Here is a 22048-nt window from a genome sequence, read left to right on the forward strand (position 1 = left end):
TGCGCATTCGGGTACAAATGTGCTTTACGTGAAAGCACTTATCTGTTGTACCATTTGATTGTAAAATCTGAGTGTTTCCAGGCATGGCCTGAGGGGGCAGTAATCCAGCTTGGTAAGGATTGTATGTATCGATTGAGGTTAACCCTTGAATTGACCTGATTTGTATAGGTGCCGCTCCACCCGTTTAAGTGAGCAAGTTATAGTAGTAATCATTGTGCTAGTTAGTCAAGGCAGGGACATAGGCAATTGGCCGAACCTCAATAACATCTTTGTGTGTCACTTTTACTTTACTGCTTTCTGGTGCAAGTGGCGTTAATTAAATTGCTTTATTAAAATTCAAGTATATTTACTTTACTTGCACTAGATTGTTCTTAAGGTTGTGAACATACTTGTGTTAGAACATTCCTCTAGGGATTAAATTTAAAAATACCAATTCACCCCCCCCCCTCTTGGGATCACGGTAAAACTAACAATTGGTATCAGAGCCAAGTTGCATAGACTAGTTGTTATTTTGCAAAAAGATCACATATAACTCATAGCTCTGTGACCCCTTTCACCGAGGGGTCATTTTCCACACGACCTCCTATTTTCAGTGGTGTTAATTACACCTTCTAGAAACATAGGATACGCATCTACCTTCAGAATACTGATTGGATGGTGTAGAGGATCGTCTCTAAAGGAAACTATGTCCCTATGAAAACAGAGGGTGCAGCTAGGGTTCTTAAGACTGAAGATGAGTATGATGATGATGTATGAAAGCTGTAAGTCTTAATGCCACTGCCATGAATATTTTGTACTATAGTCTTGATGTAAATGAATTTAACAGAATTATGGTATGTTCTACTGCAAAAGAAATATGGGATAAGTTAAAAGTCACTTATGAGGGTACTAGAGATGTGAAGGACAGTAGAATAGTTATGTTGACCAGTGAGTATGAGGCATTGAGGATGAATGTAGGTGAGTCCATTCAGAGCATGTACACCAGATTCACATAGATCATAAACTCACTGCATGCATTAGGAAAGACCTATCCCACATATGAGATGATTAGGAAGATCCTTAGGGGCTTACCTCATGTTTGGGAAGCCAAGGCTACGATCATTGCTGAGGGTAGAAATCTTAAGGCCATGACCTTAGATGAATTGACAGGTTCCCTGATCACATATGAATTGAGCATAAATGAGAGACTTAATGAGCATAATAGGGCTAAGAAGGTTACTTCATTGAAATCTTCCACTAACACATCTAGTGAGCGCAGTGAATCTGACACTGAAGATGACATGGCTATGTGATTACGCATCAAAACTGCGTAATTGGGCATCTTAACCCGGCCTTTTCGGTTTATATTTTTAATTAAATGTCTAAAATTGTCCAATATTTTAATAAAGTGCCAAAATCATCATTATTGAACTTTATTGCACTATTTATGAAGTTTTGGTAATTTTTTGTCGCAGGAAAATTTCTGGGAACCAAAACCGATACCTATTTGTATTTTGTGCATAACTTTTCTATCCAAATTCCGATCGAGACGATTCAAATTTTTGGAGAAAAAGGAAAGGATTATCTACAACTTTCATGTTTTAAGTTTTATGAGAAAAGGGCTCCAAGAGAGTCAGATTTGTGATGAACAGAGAATGAAAAAAATGAAAAAAAACATATAACAATACGGGTCAACCCTTTCCAAACAGGTCAGGTTGTTTCACGCTGGATCCTAGGGTGCCCAGTTTCCATTTTTATTCCCCTGCTTCCTCCCCCTGCGCAGGTAGCCCCTGGGGCTCCCCATTCTCTTCTTCTTCTTCTTCTTCTTTAGTTTGTTTTTTGTTCTTTTCAATTCTGCCTTGCTCCTTCTCTGATCTCTTATCCTTCTTCCCTCTCCATCTCTTCTGTCTACTATTTTTTTTTTCTGCCTCACTCTCTAACTCTTTGCCTCACCCTTCTTGTGTCTCCTTTTCTCCTTTCTTATCCTCATTCACTCTCCCCCTCTTTCTCTTTTCTTTTCCCCTCTTTGCTGCTCCCTCTCCGTCCTCCACTACTGCTGCCCGTGAACATCCCAACAAAGACCCGAACCACCATTGCTGCTGGCCCTTTTTCCCTTTGTTGTTCTACCATTAACTGAGGCCCTACTGATTGTTAGCTACTGCTGAAGTGCTGCCCAAACCTGAAGTTGTGCTGCTGATGCCCAGACCCGAACCACCACTACTGTTACTGCTTCAACACTCACAGCCTCCATGGCTGGACTTTTCTTTCTCTCTCTCTCTCTCTCTCTCTTTTCTTTCCTCTGCTCTTTTCTTTCTTTTATTTTAAATTACAGCAGGATATTGTTTTTTTCCTTCTTTATTTGGTTATTATTTAGAGTTTTGAAAAGATTATATGAATGAGTGTTAAGTGATGTTAATTTATTCTAGTGAAGTTTAATTTTTACTTATCTATTTGACTTTTAATTGATGTTATTGTTAAATTTGAAGAATTTAGATTAGTTTTGGTTAGAGCTCTTATTCAGTTAAAGATTCGATTTTTATTACGCGTGTGTGTGTTGGGTTTAGTTTCCATTGGATGTTTTTAATTTCATGTTTTAGGTGACCATCTTTAAACTAACGCGTGTTAAGTTTCCTTGAGTAAATTAGGATTTCCATTAGTGTTCTTTAGTTTAATGCATGTTAGTTTTAGGAATTTAATTTACATGTCATTTAATTCATAAAAAGTGAAAGGAACGATCTTGAAATCTTGAATCTGAACTGAGTTCAGTAACTTTTATTTTTCGATTGGGCGAACGTAAAATCTAAGATTAAAACACATTCCCTGAGGAGACGATCTAGCCCTTGGGCTTAATATTACACGACGTAATTCCTATACTTGGGATAGCTTCCGAACTGCTCATTTTTTGAGTGTGTCACTATGCTAACTAGAAATTTTAGCTGATTTTTTAAGAAGAACAAGAAGCCCTATAAAAATTATAGAGAGTCTACTTATAAGAAGGGAGAATCCAGCAAAAGAAGAGAAAAATTAAATGCTCCTATGTGCTATAATTGCAACAAGGTGGGGCACATGAAACCTGACTGCCCACTGCTAAAAAAGGAGGCTAATAAAAAAAAGAAAGCCATAAAGGTCGGGCCTTCATGGGACAAACTTAGTAGCAGGGACTTAGAATCAGATCACAGCGACTCGGAGGTCACTAATCTGTGCTTGATGGCACACAAGGATCAGGTATTGTCTTCTAGTTCATTGTCTTCATACTATTCATCTGATGATTGTGATTCTGATTGCCTGCTTACATTTAGAGAATTACAGTTTGAATATATTTGTGTTTCTAAATTGTTAGGAAAAATGACCAAGGAAAATAATGATTTGAAAAACAAATGTGGAAATTGGTCAAAGTTATTTAATATGGAAAAAACCTCTCCATGCCTCTATTTTAAAAGATAAAGATATCACTATTGTTGAGTTTGAGAGGAAATTGAAGGATAGCTCCAAAATCATTTTTAAATTCACTAAGGGCAAAGATAATTTTGAAAAATTACTTGGTGCCCAAAGAAACTCTTTAAGTAAAGAGGATCTTGGTTTTAATGGTGTTGAAAATATTATATGACTTAATCTTTACTTAGGACACTTTACACGTGAGTCAAAATCTCATATTCCTCCTAAAGAGCCTAAGTGTAGATTAAGATGTTTTAAGTGTAAACAAATTGATCACATTCAGTTTGATTGTCCACTTAGAAATAAGTATACTAGAATTAGGAAAGTATGGGTAGTTAAGGGAGATCCTACTACTAACCCCCGTGGACCCAACAAAATTTAGGGACCAGCATTAGTTACTTAGCTTATTTTGCAGGTATGCCTAAGATCGTCCTCCTCCAAGGACCGGTGGTACTTGGATAGTGGGTGCTCACGGCACATGATCGGTGACAAGGGAAAATTCACTTCAATTGTTCCCAAGGATGGAGGCTATATGACATTTGGCGACAATGCCAAAGGGCGTATCATTAGGGTAGGTAAGGTTGGTAAGGATTCTTCTCTATCTATTGACAATGTTTTGTTGGTTGATGGGTTGAAGCATAATCTACTTAGCATAAGTCAGTTGTGTGACATAGGATATAAAGTATCTTTTGAGAATGATAAATGCATAGTAGAAGATAGATTAGATCACAAAGTATTTTTTACTGCAAACTGCCATGAAAATGTCTATACTACTTCCCTTGATAACTTAGCTTCACAACAAGTTACTTGTTTTTCTGCTATAAATGAAGCTAGTTGGTTATGGCATAGGCGATTAGGACATGCTAGCATGGACTTGTTGTCTAAACTTGTTAAGAAAGAACTAGTTAAGGGCTTGCCTAAAATGTCTTTTGTAAAGGATAAAATTTGTGATGCATGTCAAATGGGTAAGCAAACCAAATCTAGTTTTAAGAAAAAAGAAATTCATATCTACTATTAGACCTTTAGAGATGCTTCACCTAGATTTGTTTGGACCCAATTCTATGCAAAGTTTTGGTGGTAAATCTTATGCTTTTGTAATCATGGATGACTTTTCTAGATTCACATGGGTGTTGTTTCTTGCACATAAAAATGAATCATGTGAACAGTTCACTAAACTTTGTAGGAGAATCCAGAATGAAAAGGGCTATAAAATAACTCACATAAGAAGTGATAGAGGCACGAAATTCAAAAATGAAGGCATAGAGAAATACTATGACTTAGAGGGCATATCCCATAACTTCTCTACACCTAGGCACCTCAACAAAATGGTGTAGTAGAAAGAAAGAATAGGTCACTACAAGAAATGGGTAGAACTATGTTAAATGAGTATAACTTACCTAAATATTTTTGGGCCGAGGTCATTAGTACTGCATGCTATGTTATAAATAGGGTGATGATTAGACCTTCGATTAATAAAACTCCTTATGAATTGTGGAACAACCGTAAGCCTAATATTTCCTACTTTCATGTGTTTGGTTGTAAATGCTTTGTTCTTAGGGATAATGAACACTTAGGAAAATTTGATTCTAAATTTGATGAAGGCACTTTCCTAGGTTATGCACTCAATAGCAAAGCATATAGGGTTTTCAATAAACGAACATTGACAGTAATTGAATCTATTCAAGTTGTGTTTGATGAATCTAATCTATTTTCTAATAAAGATGATGAAGATAATATTGATATTAGAAAATACTTTGATAAAATGTCTATTGAAAACAATGCAAGTGAAAATCAGGAAGCAAATGAAAAATCACCTGAAGATAATGAAAATGAAAATCAGGAATTGCCTAGAGATTGGAAATTCATTAGAAATCATCCTATAGATCAAATCATAGGCGAACCATCCCGTGGAGTAGCCACAAGATCCTCCTTGAGAAATTTAGTAAATCACTCCGCTTTCTTATCCCAAGAAGAACCTAAAAATATTAAAGAAACCATAGCGGATGAATCTTGGGTGATATCTATGCAAGAAGAACTTAATCAATTTGAAAGAAGCAAAGTGTGGACTCTAGTTCCTAGACCTAATGATCAATCAATTATTGGAACAAAATGGGTGTATAGAAATAAGAAAGATGAGAATGGGGTAGTAGCTAGGAATAAAACTAGATTAGTTGCCCAAGGGTATAATCAGCAGGAAGGGATTGACTTTGATGAAACAAATGCTCCTATTGCTAGGTTAGAAGCCATTCGTATGCTACTTGCCTTTGCTGATTTTAAAATTTTAAATTGTTTCAAATGGCTGTTAAAAGCACGTTTCTAAATGGCTACATTAATGAAGAGATATATGTAAAACAACCACCCGATTTTGAAAATCATAAATATTCCAATTATGTTTACTGGTTGTCTAAAGCCTTTTATGGATTGAAACAAGCTCCTATAGCTTGGTATGAGAGGCTTAGCAGTTTTCCACTAGAAAATGGGTTTACTCGTGGCAAGATTGACACTATACTTTTCATCAAATCCAAAAATGATGATATGCTCATTGTTCAAATTTATGTGGATAATATCATTTTTGGAGCAACTAATGATGAATTGTGTAATGAGTTTGCCAAATGCATGCAAAGTGAATTTGAAATGAGCATGATGGGTGAACTTAGTTTCTTCTTAGGGCTGTAAATCAAGCAAGCCAAACATGGAACTTTCATATGCAATCTAAATATATTAGGGACTTGCTAAAGAAATTTAATATGGAAGATTGCAAAATTCTTGGTACACCTATGAACTCTTTTATTAAGCTTAATAAAGATAAGCAAGGAATTCCTGTTGATGTAAATTGTATCGTGGCATGATTGGGAGTCTCCTATATCTCACTACTAGTATGCCTAATATTATGTTTAGTGTGTGTATGTGTGCTAGGTTTCAGGCTGCCCCTAAGGAATCTCACTTAAAAGTTGTCAAACGAATCCTTAGGTATCTAGGTGGGACTATAGAGTTAGGCTTGTGGCACCCTAAGCTTACTACTTTTGAGATTGTTAGTTATACTGATGCTGACTTTGCCGTTAGTAAGGTTGATAGGAAAAGTACTAGCGGCACTTGTCATTACTTAAGACAATCTCTTGTTTCTTGGTTCTCCAAGAAACAAAACTCAGTTGCCTTATCCACAGCTGAATCAGAATATATTGTGGATAGAAGTTGTTTTTCCCAAACTCTTTATATGAAATAACAACTTGGGGATTTTGGATTGCACTATGAAACAATACCAATTAAATGTGACAATACTAGTGCTATCAACATTTCTAAAAATCGTATCTCACATTCACGAACTAAACACATTGAGATTAGACATCATTTCCTTTGTGATCATGTGTGAAAAGGAGATGTGGCTCTTAAGTTTGTGTGCACAAATGAACAATGGGCGGATATATTCACTAAACCACTTCCTGAAGACAGGTTCATCCAAATTAGACGTGAGTTAGGTCTAATGCACAGTAGAGGGGTTTCTTAAATGTTTCATAGCTTGCATAAATTCAGGGGGAGCTTGAAATTTGTTTTACTTGCCTTGGACCTTGTAAATGCTAATCACTGCTTATGCGCACATGTCCTATATCTATAGCATGACTATATTGAATGAAATGCATGTTGCTTATTACTTGTGATGCATAACTTATATTAAAACTTTTACTTGACTATTGGACCATACTGAATTGTTTGGGTAGTTGTCGATAAACTACTAGGAATTTTAAACTCAAACAAGTCATTTTTTATACAGGATACATTTTGGAAAGTCCAATTTACAGACGGCACTCTATCGAAATTTTTTAAAATCTTTCCAAAATGCCTAATGTATAAACGTAACACTTCCCTTTTTCCTAGAAGTGTTAACTCCTATTGCCCTTTTTACTGTTGCCAAAAGGGGAAGATGTAGGGTAAAAACTTGGGTTAAATAAATACATGATGCACATTGTTAGGGGGAGTTTCTTTTAGCTATACCCAATTTTGCATGGTGTAGTTGTCATCATCAAAAAGGGGGAGAATGTTGACCTCATAGGTCGCACTCGGTTTTGATAATGACAAATACTGATATTTGATGATTGTCAAGTGCTTGTGCAGGTTCAAATAAATATCCCAAGGAAAGAAACTTGAAGAAACAAGAAGACCATGTAGACTTGTTTCTGTAATTGTAATTCATATCAGTCTGTAATAATTTATATGAGTCTGTAATAGTAACCTAGGCTATGGTTGTATGTTTATCACCTACACATCATACATACAAGATATAATGTAAGCTCAATTATAGCATAGCAAGACCCTAGGCTCCAATACTCACACACAGCATAAAATATATGAGTGTATTATAATTGTGCTTAAAATTGGACAAATCTAAGCAAGTTAAGAGGAGTTGGGTGACCAAACCTTTGGAGTACAAAACTCCTCAGGCGCCCGAACCTTGAAAGTCAAAATGTTGACCAGCCCTTGGGTGACCGAACCCTAAATGCACACATCTTCCTCAGGTGCCCGAACCCCTCGAAAAGGACTGGTCACCAACTCGGGCGCCCTATGATTTTAGTTCAAATATATCCCAGGGTGACCGAACACTAATGTTTGGGCCACCGAAAAGTTAACTGGGCACCCGAAGTCACAAAGCTTGGCTACTAACTTTGATTCGGGCTGTTGAACTTATATCCGGGCGACTGAACTTAGTTGAATAACTTTTTGAACTGTGTCTGATCGGGCGACCGAACCAAGGTTCAACCACCCGAACCTCACCCGATTAAAATTAGTTTAACCGTGGTAAAAGAGAGTTATTTCGGGCTAATTGGAGTTTAACCTTTTGGGACTTTTTTAATAATACCCATTCTATCCCGAACAGTTATAATTTTTCACTTTCCTATATATATGGTTTCATTTGCATGATTAGATAGATATTAGCAAAAAGTGATTAAGCAAAAATCCTCTCTATTGAAAAATTACCCTTTGTCCAAATACTCTCATATCTTGCATCCATTCGATAATTCTGAGAGTGTGAGAGTGTTTCTTGTGTTCAAGTGATTATTGTTCATTGCTAATACTCCCATTTGTATGTGTGCTTGAAACTTTTTCTTCGGGAGTTTTAGCTTAGGTTTATCCTACGGATTTCTTTTTTATAAATCTTGTGTGGGATTAAATCGAGAAAGTTTAGGATATTTGCATTCCATTGCAAGTGTCCAATAGCTTCGCTTTTTGGTGTGCAAAGATTTTTCAAACAAGCAAGTGTTATTCAAACTAGTGTTGTGCATCTTTCATTAAGGAAAATCCTTTTGGAACTAGTTTGACTATCTGTTCAGTATACTTAGAATATTGATGTGCTACTAAAATATCCTGTTTAGATTCCAAGACTTTGCTTGTGTTGAATATGATTGTGCATCATACTGATTATACTGCGTTGAATACTCTTGAGCTTCATATTAAGTATACTGTATTGAGTATTGATTAAACAAAACTAGCATCATTGAGCTTACACTATATTCTGGCTATTGATGTGTATGTGATTGTGCGCATTCGGGTACAAATATGCTTTACGTGAAAGCACTTATCTATTGTACCATTTAATTGTAAAATCTGAATGTTTCCAGGCATGGCCTGAGGGGACGGTAATCTAGCCCGGTAAAGATTGTATGTATCGGTTGAGGTCAGCCCTTGAATTGACCTGATTTGTATAGGTGCCGCTCCACCCATTTAAGTGAGCAAGTTATAGTGGTAATCCTTGTGCTGGTTAGCCAAGGCAGGGAAGTAGGCAATTGACCGAACCTCGATAACATCTCTGTGTGTCACTTTTACTTTACTGCTTTCTAGTGCATGTGGCGATAATTAAATTGCTTTATTTAAATTCAAGTATATTTACTTTACTTGCACTAGATTTTTCTTAAGGTTGTGAACATACTGGTGTTAGAACATTCACCTAGGGATTAAATTTAAAAATACCAATTCACCCCCCCCCCCTCTTGGGATCATGGTAAAGCTAACAATAATTTACAGAATCATGCTTATACAGTATTTCATAGAATTATAATTACATAGTATATTTCATAACAAGATTGTACAGTATTTTACAGCATGATTATATAGTGTTTTTATTACCATGATTGTATAGAAATATATAGAACCATGAGTATATAAAATTTTATAGAATCATGATATACAAAATATAAAACCATGATATACAGAAATATAGATTATACAGAATATAGAGCCATGACATACAGAATACAGAATTATAGTTACAACATTACAGAATATACAAATGTATAGTTATTACAACATCATGACTATACAGTTGATATAGAATCATGGTTATTACAGAAATACAAAATCATGGTAAAATAGCTAGATTTATATAGAAATATTGTTGTATAGTATCATACCTTGATGGAATACAACAGTTTATAGAGCACGGTACCATTGCATTATAGTATAGAAAGTACAACCAAACGTCTCAAATAAAGTATAATACAGCCGATTATGCTGTCAGGTAGAGTCATGAGCTCCTTAGCTTCTAGATCAAGTGGAGCGGCTTTTCGTGCTATAGGCATCTAGATATGCATATAGTTAGGCTAGAACTAGAGGGCCAACCAGTGTTTAGCCCCGCCTATAGGCCACACAACCCAGTCATGAGGGGTAAGTCATGACATATAGCCATCTAGGGGGGAAGTTTACAGATATATAGTTATGTATAGTACACACAAAAAGCAGAGATTATGTATTATATATAGAAGTACTTTTGAATAGATAACTCAAAAATTGTCATATTCTATATGATATAAGCATGTGTTATTATCCGGATGTTTTTCTTGATAATATGTTGCAAATTAACTCATATGCCACACACTGGTAATAACATGTCTCTCCTTACTGAGAGATGTCTCACCCCAAAATTATTAAACATTTCAAGTAATCCAGAGAGCCGAGTAGGGTTGGCTTAGAGGTAGAGTTGGTGTAGAGTCGGCGTAGAGGGTGAGTTTTGGGCTGGTCTGTGGAGCCCATAGTATTTTGGGATTTTTGGGAAAGGTTATGTATATATGTGTATGTGTACAACTAGGTATATAGTACTCTAGTATTGTATTTTGGTATATGTTGGATATGTATGTACTTCTACTGTTTAGGTGTTATATGAAATGCATAGGATACCAAGGTCCCACTTCGGGCCGTGATGATGTCATCAATGCTCATGCAAGGTATCAGAAATCATTTATTAATATAGAAAAAAAATGGATGGAAATTTCAGGTCGTTACATTGGGTCCGTAATAATTATTATGGTCTATAATAATGCATCTGCTTGCATGATAGGTTTATGCTCAAAGGCCATATTCTAACCATAGGGAAATCAATGACCATAGAAAAGACTTCGGTCGACTGACACCAAGTTTTTAGGCTTAATTAAAAATCCTAGGTTGTAGACTGACCATAGGTCCCTACACATCACTTGCACAAATCCCCGCTATCTTACAAATCATAATTATGCAAACAGGGGTAAACTACACTCAAAATTAGTTTCTACATAAATAATTGAAAGTCATTCGGTTGACTGAACATAGTTGGTTATATTCAGCTCAGTCGACCGAACCACTCAGGGGTCAACAGTTTGACCACAATTTAGCCGACCAAACGGTTTTGAATGTATCTTCCACAGTCGACCGAACCTCTAGTTCATTTAGGATTGAATCGATCGAACCATATGAATAGTAGACCAAACTTAATTTATAGTCGACCGAACCTCAAACGCTTTCAAAATCGCCTTAATTCAATCGACTATATCTTTAGTACAAAAGTGCCTCGGTCGACTAAACTTGGCAATTGGGTTGACCGAACTTAAAATATAGTCGACCAAAACTCTCGAGTTGCTATATATTTTAATTGTGGTAACTAAGATTAATTAAGGTTATTTTGGGTTAAACTTTAATTTAAGAAATTCAAAATACCTAATAGGTCCCCAACGGTTAGATTTCAATACAACTCTATATATGCCTCATTATACATAATTAGCAAGATGATTAGTGAGAAAATTATTTCAAATTTTCAAATCTATTTTTCATCTTCCAAGCTTAATTTTTGATCCTCTATTTGTTATTTCTTTGAAAATCATTTCTCAAAGAGAGTGTTTTATTCATCTTGGGCATTTTTTTTACAAATCAAAAATTTATTTACTCTCATATTGCGTTTATTTTTCACATCCTATTTTGAGAGTATTATTCAATTTTCTCCCACATTATCTTTGGCAAATATTTTTTGGTTGAGAAATATATTCTTAGCTTGTGAATCTTGCACATCCATTGCAATATTCAAAGGCTCACTTGCTTGTTTTTGCGAAAATATTTTTTGAGCCAAAAACCCTAATATCTATTGTACTTGATATTTGAAAAATTTTATTGAGATATTTGTTTAGGGTTGTAGAGTATCTTTGAATATTCATATTGTGATCATACCATTCTGATTCAAAGATCTCACTCACTCACACATATACATATAGATACACATATTATTGTGAGTTGATACATTGTTTGACCAATCTCACTTTGAGCATTAAAACCTTATCATATGTGAGTGTATTTATTGTGCTTTAGTTGTTGTACATCATTTGCTTGTATTAGAAGTACTATATTTGTACACAATATTTGATTATCTATTGTATTCCTGACATATGGTCAGAAGAAGGAGACTAGCCCTGTGAATAGTCTCGGACCGGTTCAGACCCAGTTAAGAGATCTAGGTGCACTAGCATGTAAGGTGTTGTAAACGGTGCCGCTCCACCCATTAAGTGAGCAATAGTGGTAATCCTCAAACATGCAAGCTCAGGCGGGGACATAGTCAGTATTGGTTGAACCTCGATAACATATTGTATGTGCACTTTATATTTTCGCAATCTATTTACTACACATGTATGTTATTTTCAATAGACAATGAATGCTGCGCATGTTTTAATTTCAACATATTACTTTTATCTGCACAATTGGTATATGCTTAGAAAGACCCTAGGTTGTGGATTACTGATATCTAGTTTAACCTAGGCAAAAGTTTTAAAATTCCAATTCACCCTCCCCCCCCCCCCCTCATTGGGAATACACCAATTCCAATAGTAAGTGAGCACAACCAGATAGAAAGTTAAGTTCAAAGGCTCCCCTATAAAATTGAATGCGAGCTTAGATGCTATGGACTGAAGATTTATTGTGGGTAAAAATAAATTCATTATACTAAACGCACAAGCCACAGTAAGCTATGAATCTAAGGTAAGGTAGGGTGAGCATAAGAAATGGAAATTTAATTTTGGATGCTCCCCCTTTCGATTAAAATATAAGCTTAGATGCAAAGAGCAGCTTATACTTATCAAAGCATAGTTTCACTAAGAGTTCTAAGCCATATAAGTAGACATTTTAAATCTCTTAAAGTGAATATACTGGATAACGATTAATTTACTCTATTATTCAACCAATATACCTATCCCTGTAGATCACACATGCATCAAAAAAGAGATATTAAGGCATAATATGATGCTCATAAACCAAAGAAAAATTCATATCTATATATAAAGCTTTAAGAGCCTGATGTGATGTTCAAGGTTTTAAGAAGAGCCTCAATATTTAAGAAGCAAGACATGATGCATATGAGTCCTATATGCTCTTTTCTTAGGGATGGAGCGCAGCTCCCCTAAATCATTTGATGATTACGTAAGGATGTGATTTAATATTTATTCAATTTTCACTCATCCTTTCAAAAATATTTTAGCATTAATTTCATTATAATCATCTTTGTATATAGTTTTAATTTGGAAAAAAATTTCAAAATTTCGGCAACATGTCGCTTGTAAATTGAAAATTTTTCCATAAAACCTGTACCTGATAGATTCAAGCAAGTAGTTTATTCAGTTTTAGCATGCGAGAACCTATATCCACTACCAGCATGCAATACACAAGATACTACATTAGCCATGCAGTTGGCGTTCCATACAGGCCTGCATTATAGTAGTTCAAATAGATGATCATGCTAAAATATAATTCATTTCTTATAAGATATGAGCATTAAGAAAAAATAAATAAATTGAGTTCAGTGCAATGATCATAATTAATTATCCATCAAATAAATTTAATCATTGAGCTCAATATGGATATCAATCAACAATGCAATTCATAAAGGCATATAACCATGGAGTATGATAATGAGAGCATTTAAAAAAAAAAATTTATGACCACGAAAGATAAATGTTCCCCCTGAGTTATACACTAATTTCAACATCAATTTATACCTTTTTCATTCTTCAAATTCTTTAGCCAAATATTCTAAGATTTTCAATAATTCAAACTTAGTATTTTGAACATAGGCTTATCGGACCAAAAAGTCACAGTGAATATTCCTTTAGATGTAGTAAGCCTATTTCTACCTCTTTTATTATGAATCTCAATACGTGAGAGACAAAAATTCGAATGGATTTGGATTTTTGTTGTTCATGCATAGGTTTCTCAGTCATTTGCATTTTCATCTATGTTGAAACCTGTAGCAATCATTTTAGCCATTCATCTTCAACATAGGGATATGAAGCTCTAATGGATTTGACTTGAAGGATTGAGAGCTTGTGAAGCGAATTTGGATAAATACTCTTATCAATTTAAATTTCTGTTAGGTTTAGAAGAGTATTCATTATGAGTTGACAAGGTATGCATAATTTAAGATGTTTATATTTAAGTGTGGGTTAAGCATTTTGAATTATATACCAAGCGTAGTAGCCTTGTCCATTTGGAAGTGGATGTGTATATTAAGCTTTTAAATTTTAAACTTATTCACTTCCCAACCCTAATGTCATTACTAACCCATAAATCTAGTCCTAGGGTCTAAGGAAGAATTATCTAATTTGGTAATATTAATTTAAATCCATTTTTCCTTAGGTCCTACGGGGTTTGCCTTCATGATTACCCACATCATTTCTTTGTCTGTGCCTCTGGCACTTCTAAGTCGGATACGTCCTTTCATTTTACAAGATAAGAAAAATTTATATGCATGACACAAATTATGCTTACTTGTTTTACTTTTATTTGACAAGGTATGACTGTGGGACTTATAATATGAACCCCTTTTTGAAAAGTTTATTTCTTTTGGCTCTTAAGGGTTTATTATGATTATTCATTTCATATTTTACTTTGGGTGAAACTCTAGAATAATCATTAACTTCTTTCCTTAAGCAGATAATTTTCAATATCTTTTCAATCTTTTTCTTTTCTAAGTTGGTATGATGAGCTTTCAATTCTTCTAATTGTTTTGCCACCTTTTTATCCTCATTTTTCAAAAACTTTTTTTTTATATATCCTAACTAGAAATTTATGCATATAAATAAAGTTCTTTCTAGTTCTTTGGATGGAGGCATGCTTTCATCAATAAATTCATCACAAGATTCATAATAAGATTTAACGCAATAATTATTACATGGAACATTGTATGAATTATTAACACAAATATCACATGGGCTATCAAATGATTCAACATAGGATATATTATAGCATTTATCACATGAATGATCAATTGAGGTAGGATTAGAATCATATACCTCTTCATCGATTGATTTTACTAGCCCATAAAGTACCTCCTCTTGATCATTTGATCTTGGAGCATTTGGAGGAGTGGTTACTTCCTTCTCCTGGGACTCTCCATATTTCTTTTCGAACTCTTCCCAGATTTTTGGTGCACTTTTGCATGCCATAATTTCAAGGAAAATATTATAATCTAAAGCGCAATATAATATATCCATGGCATTTGAATTAATCAAGCTAAAATAATATTCATTTATTTGTGAACAACTTCCTTTGACAATCAATTGCCAAACCCTCTAGTCTATAGATTTTATGAAAACGCTCATTCTAATTTTCTAGGTGGTGTAATTGACACCACAAAATAATGGAGGTCTAGCAACTGATTGCCCCTCGCTGAATGGGGATACACCACTAAGAGCCATGTGCAATCTTTAGCAAAAGAATGTTTAAGTCTATGCAATGAGGCTTTGATACCAATTGTTGGAATTAGTGTATTCTCAAGAGGGGGGTGAATTGGAAATTTAAAACTTTTCCTATGTTAACCTCAAATCCACAAGCAGTAAATCGCAACCTAGGGTCTTTCTAAACAGATTCCAATACCCATACTATTCAAAGCATGTATGTAAAAACAATCAAGACAATAAATAATTAAACAAACATGAACTGAATTTAAAGTGGATAAAATAAAGTGCGCAAGGAAGAGAACAACACACGATATGATATCAAAGTTTGGCCAATACTGCTTACGTCCCTGCTTCAAGCTAACAAGCAAGAGGATTCACCACTAATGCCGACTTGCGGGTGGAGTGGCACCGATTACAACCTCCTTCTCTTTACTGGGCAAGGGAATACCCCAGGTGACATTCACAGGGCTAACCTCAACCTTTACAACACCTTATAGGATGGTGCACCTAATTCTCCTAACTTGGTCTAAACCAGTCTGGTGCTTTCTTAACCGAGTCTAAGCAATCCAGAATTCTTCACGGAGCAAGTCTCCCTCTTCCAACAACCCTCCAGGAATACAACAATGAAAATATTTTGTACAATCAAATATGATTCTAATACAAGCAGATGTGTACAACACTACAACTCAAAATACACTCACGTATGATATGAAAATAAACTCAATGTGAGCATGGTGATTTTCTCAAAATAATCTTTGAATAAAGATATTTATGATAAGTGCTCAAAAATTTAAAACCCAAATAAAATTTCTCTCCAAAAATATTTTTCCAAATGAAGTGCTGGAGAATCTAGGGTTATAGCTCAAAAATATTTTTGCAAGTACAAGCACATGAGCCTTTGAATCTTGCAATGGATGTGCAAGATTCACAAGCAAAGAATGTTTTACTCCTAAGGATATTTATCAAATAAAATATGTGGGAGAAGCTACGGATTTACTCTCAAAAATATGATTTGAAAAATGAATGTGAGATGAGAGTAAAACTAAATGCCCAAGATAAGATATGCACTCTTGAAAATGATTTTTCAAATAAACAACTAAGAGAGGATAAAAATCATGCTTGAAAATGTAAAAGTAAGGTATAAAAATTTGAGAGAATTTTTGGACTGATTACCTTGATAATTATGTATAATGAAGGGGTATATATATATATAGAGTTGGGCCGAAATATGACCGTTGGGGACATGCTGAGTATTATTAGAAAAACATTAATTAATTTTTAAGCATGTTTAGGCATTTAAAAAGGGCCTAACCCAAGAGGTTCAATCAACCAAGGCACGAGCCGGTTGACCAAACATGGGAGTTCGGTTCACTGAGGAGAACTGGCAGTCGGCTAAGCTCTCACAACCAATTTTGGATTTCAAATTGGTTCAGTTGACTGAGGAAATGGACAGTCGACCAATGCAAGGTGAACCGAAACCCTTCGTGGGTTCGGTTGACCAAGGCACACGGCTGGTCAGCCATTTGGATGGTTCGGTTGACCAAGGGCATTTTGAATTGGAGGTGTTGGTTGGTTGAGGGATGAAACTGGGCAAAAGTGCAAAGACGATCAACCATGGGCTTTTAGAACAAAATCGACTAGTCGGCCGAGCGTCGTTCGACCAAGGTCAAATGACCTTGCGATGGTCAGTCGACTGAGGCAAGTGAAATTCCTATTGTGCCCCTGATTTTGACCTTAACAAAATTTCCCTTTAAATGTATGATTATGGTTTTTAAGTGTGGGGATTTTTAAGAAAAGTTTTGTGTCCTAAGGTCAATCTATGGTTGTCCTGAACTTATCATCCACGTCATGCATGCAATGCATTATTACAGACCAAATTATAAAACAAAATGCAATACAATTTAAAATTAAATGTCTTCAATCTTCTTTGCTCTTGAGTCTTTCTTGGAATGTGCCAGATTGTGCAGTTCAAGTTCCTCCTGGTTTCTAAGTCCCTTGATCTTATGTGTGCTGAATTTTAGACCTGTTCGCATACATAAATACACATAAGATACTGGTACTTTGTCAGCATCAAAATAGAGATCTGACTAAAAAAGTCAACAAATTGCCATTTGGATTTGTCGAGAATATAGGGTTCAAACATCTTATGAAAATTGCAAGCCCTAGTTTTTGAATACCATTAAGATGTACAATTTCTAGAGATTGTTATAGCCTTTACATGGAAGAGAGGTTAAAGATGAATTTTTTTTTTTTTTTTTTTGAAAACCTCCTCTCAAAGGGTTAGTTTCACAGTTGATACGTGGACATCCTTGCAAAAGGTTAATTATATGTGTTTGACTACACACTTTATAGATGATGACTAGAAATTAAAAAAAAAATCCTTAACTTTTGTCCAATTTCTAGTCGTAGAGGTGAATAGATAAGTATGGCCATTGAGAGGTTTTTGCTTGGCTAGGGAGTTGATGACATGTTTACTCTGGTAGTAGATAATGCAAGTTCGAATAACGGTGCAGTTCCCTACATAAAAAGAAAAAGTTTCAAATTGGAGAAAAAGACATTCTAAGGGGTAAATTCATGCACATGGGGTGCATTGCACATATAATTTAAATTAACCTAGTTGTGCAAGATGGTTTGAAAGAAATGGGGGATTTAGTTGCTCATGTTGGAGATGCAGTCAGATATGTTAGGCATTCACCAGTTAGGTTGAAAATTTTCAAGCATTGTGCAGAAATAGAAAAAGTAGAATGCAAAAAGATGTTATGCCTAGATGTTAGCACTCAATAGAATTCTACTTATATGATGCTAGACATAGCTCAAAGATAGGAAATGGCTTTTGATAGGTTTAAGGATGAAGATCCTATTTTTAGAATTGAGCTTGAGGCTAGGGATGACACACTAAGTAGATTTGATTGGGAAAAGTTCAAAAAGTTTGTGATGTTTTTGGAACACTTCTATGAGCTCATTGTATGCATTTCAATTTCTTTGAATGTTACAAGTAATACCTTTTTTTATCAAATTAGTGGGATTGATTGTCTTTTAAAAGAGTGAAAAAGTAGTGATGACTTGGAGTTGAGTTTAATGAGAATGAAAATGAAGAAAAAAATACAACAAGTGCTGGGGAAAGATTGACAAAATGAATATGTTGATTGTTGTTACATCTTTTCTTGACCCTAGATGTAAGTTAGGATTTGTGTAATATGCTCTTTCTACTATGTAGGAAGGTGACAAAGGTTTATTGATGGAGAAAAAGGTTCAGGATACAACATTTGAACTGTTTGCTCAGTATAAGAGGTTGTCACAATCTAAAAATGAAGAATCAAGCAAAACTGAAACTTCAAGATCCACTAGCTCCACTAATCAAGGAGAAGAAGCACAACAAAATTTTAAAGTGATTACGCATCAAAGTTGCGTAATTAGTTATTTAAATTCATGTATTAAAGATCATAATTTTAATTAAATGTCTGATTATGTATACTATTTTAATCATTGAGCTTATTTGAGTTAATTATCCTATTTTTACCGTAAGTTTATGGATATTCATATTTCATTCTTGCATGATAATTTTTGGAAATTAAAATCAAGCCATGTGCACAAAAATAGACCATGTATGTGAGTCGTGGGCGTGTGTTAACGAACCCAGCTATACGTGCGTGAACTTGAACCCGCGAAGGAGCTAAGAGGTCAGCTTTAAAAGAAGTTATTTTTAACCTTGATGTGACCACGTGAGTGGGCCTTGTTGGCCGTGTATAGGGTTGGAGCAAAAGTGGAAGCAAAACAAAAAAATGAGAGTGGGTCAGGTCTTGATGTGACCCGACCATGCAAATTAAGAAGGAAGTCATGTGTGTGTGTGTGTGTGTGTTTACTGGCAGTGAGGCGTTGGGTGTTGAAGGGAGCAGCTGGGGGCAATTTCGTGTGTGCTTTTGGAGGGTAAAAAGGAGAAAGGCTAGAATGAAAAGAAGGAGAAAAAAGCTAGAGTTTAGGGGTTGAGGAGTTGGCATGCGGTGTTTTCTCTCCAACTTTGGGAGCTGTGCCGTTGGTAACAAGGGACCCAAGTTGTTGTGTGTGGAGACCTAAGCAACTGCAGCTCTTGTCTCCAACTCATCTCTTCATCACTCCGTTGCTCTCTCTCTCTCTCTCTCCTCTCTCTCTCTCTATCTCTCTCTCTCTCTCTCTCTCTCTCTCTCTCTCTCTCCCTCTCCTTGTGTTATTTTAAATTTTAGAGGTATTTTTTATTGCCAGCTTTTAGTTTGTCCATGTAAAGTTGGGGTATTAAACATTTGTTTAGAGAATTGTTTAGATTAAAGTACTCTTTATTAGATTACTTTTTGTTTAATCTCTCTTTCTCTTAAGGTTAAATACTGCTTAGAATATTAAGTGGTTAGATTCAGTTTATTTTTTTAGGGTTGAATTTAAATTTGTGGAAGAATCTATTTCATTAATGTCCAGTATCTATGTTATTTCAAGGTCATTGTAGGAGTTAATACTTGTTGGACATTTTTATTCTTGTGTTTACCTTACTATTATTATATTGAAGTTAAGTATTTGATTAGGAGTTATTGTTTACCTTGTAGGAATTAATACGTGTTGGGCATTTTTATTAGTATAAATTTAGTCAATTTTATTTAGAAAATGTTTGAGTCTTTCTATTGTTGGGTTTAGCTTATTTATTTAGTCTAGTTTTATTTATCATTTAGCTTAATTTATTTTCATTTAGTTGAGTCATTGTTAGGTTCGGTTTATGCATTACTCTTAGGTCTTTGTCGTGTGTGATTACCTATCTTTATTTTACTATTTAAATATTTTATTAGTGAGTGTTTGGTTGGTTCTATGCATGCTGGGTTCATAGTTTAGGTTTCACGTCATTTCAATTTTACCACAAATTTTCAAAACCCCCAAGATTTTGAATTTGAACCATGTTTAGTAAAATTATTTTCTTATTTTCTTTTCCTGTTTCACACTAGTTTAAAACTAATCTGCATTAATTGATGAGACGATCTGGCCTGTTTGGTCTAATTATTACACGACATAGCTCTTGTACTTGGGATAGCCATAGTGCTACTCATTTTTAGAAGTGAGTCAAGCAAAGGAGAACAATTGTTCATTGGAAATGGCTACCTATTACCGGGGTCCCAACTAAACAAAAAGTAGGTACCTTTTAAAGTCTAGTAGCGTGACCTACTACCGGGGTCCTAACTAATCAAAAAAGCGGGTGCCTTTTAAAGCGTAATAGTGTGAAAGCCGTCAGTACAATGATTTTGAATTAGAGTAAGACCATGCGGTCGTCTCAAATTAATTAGAGTGTTTGAAACCGTTAATGTTTGCTAGTGGTCAATCTTGGAATTCTGATACTCTCTTGTACACGTGAGCTTTGTTACATTCCATTATCTTGGTTTTTTTTTTACTAAATGGTGTATAAATTTTTCAGGTTGAGATGTAACTTGGGTTAATCTGTGGCATGTGTTCCTAAAATCATTAAGCATATTTCATGGCATGTAATTATCATAAGTATTGGAGTTTTAGTTATTATTCCCCTGGTTTGATTGCATTCACGTTATTTTCTAGGAACTAGCAAAACGTTACTTAGGGGGTGTGATTACGCATGAAAGTTGCATAATTAGGCATTTAAATTCATGCATTAAAGATCACAATTTTAATTAAATGTCTGATTATGTATACTATTTTAATCATTAAGCTCATTTGGGTTAATTATCTTATTTTTACCGTAAGTTTACGGATATTCATATTTCATTAGTGTAGGATAATTTTTGGAAATTAAAATCGAACCATGTACGCAAAAATAGACCGTGTACATGAGCCGCGTGCGTGTGTGAAGGAACCGAGCTATGCGTGTGTGAACTGGAACCCGTGAAGGAGCCAAGTGGCTAGCTTTAAAAGAAGCTATTTTTAACCTTGATGTGACCACGTGAGTGGGTATTGCTGGCCGTGTATAGGGCTGGAGCAAAAGTGGAAGCAAAACAAAAAAATGAGAGTGGGCCGGGTCTTGATGTGACCCGGCCATGCAAATTAAGAAGGAAGTAATGTGTGTGTGTGTGTTTGCTGGCAGTGAGGCGCTAGGTGTTGAAAAGAGCAGCTGGGGGCAATTTCGTGTGTGCTTTTGGAGGGCAAAAAGGAGAAAGGCTAGAATGAAAAGGAGGAGAAAAAAGCTAGGGTTTAGGGGCTGACGAGTTGGTGTGTGGTGTTTTCTCTCCAACTTTGGGAGTTGCGTTGTTGGACACAAGGGACCCGAGCTACCGTGCGTGGATACCCGAGCAACTGCAACTCTTGTCTCCAGCTATCTCTCATCACTCAATGGTTAGAAGCTGCTCTCCCCTCTCTCGCTCTCTATCTCTCGCTCTCTCTATCTGATCTCTCTCTCTCTCTCTCGCTTCGTTCTGCTTTCTCTCTCATCTCTATCTCTTCTCTCTTTCATTTGGTTGTTTTAATCTTGTTAGCATTTTTATTTAGGAAATGTTTGAGCTTTCTATTGTTGGGTTTAGCTATTATTTAGTCTAGTTTTATTTATCATTTAGCTTAATTATTTCATTTAGTTGAGTCAATTGTTAGTTAGGTTTATTGCAATTTACTCTTAGGTCTTTGTCAAGTTTGATTTTAGATATCTTTGTTTTACTATTTGAGATTTAATTGTGAGTGTTGGTTGGTTCCATGCATGCTAGGTTCAT

This window comes from Malania oleifera, chromosome 10, assembly GCF_029873635.1.
Source record: "Malania oleifera isolate guangnan ecotype guangnan chromosome 10, ASM2987363v1, whole genome shotgun sequence".
In the NCBI taxonomy this organism is placed as follows: Eukaryota; Viridiplantae; Streptophyta; class Magnoliopsida; order Santalales; family Ximeniaceae; genus Malania; species Malania oleifera.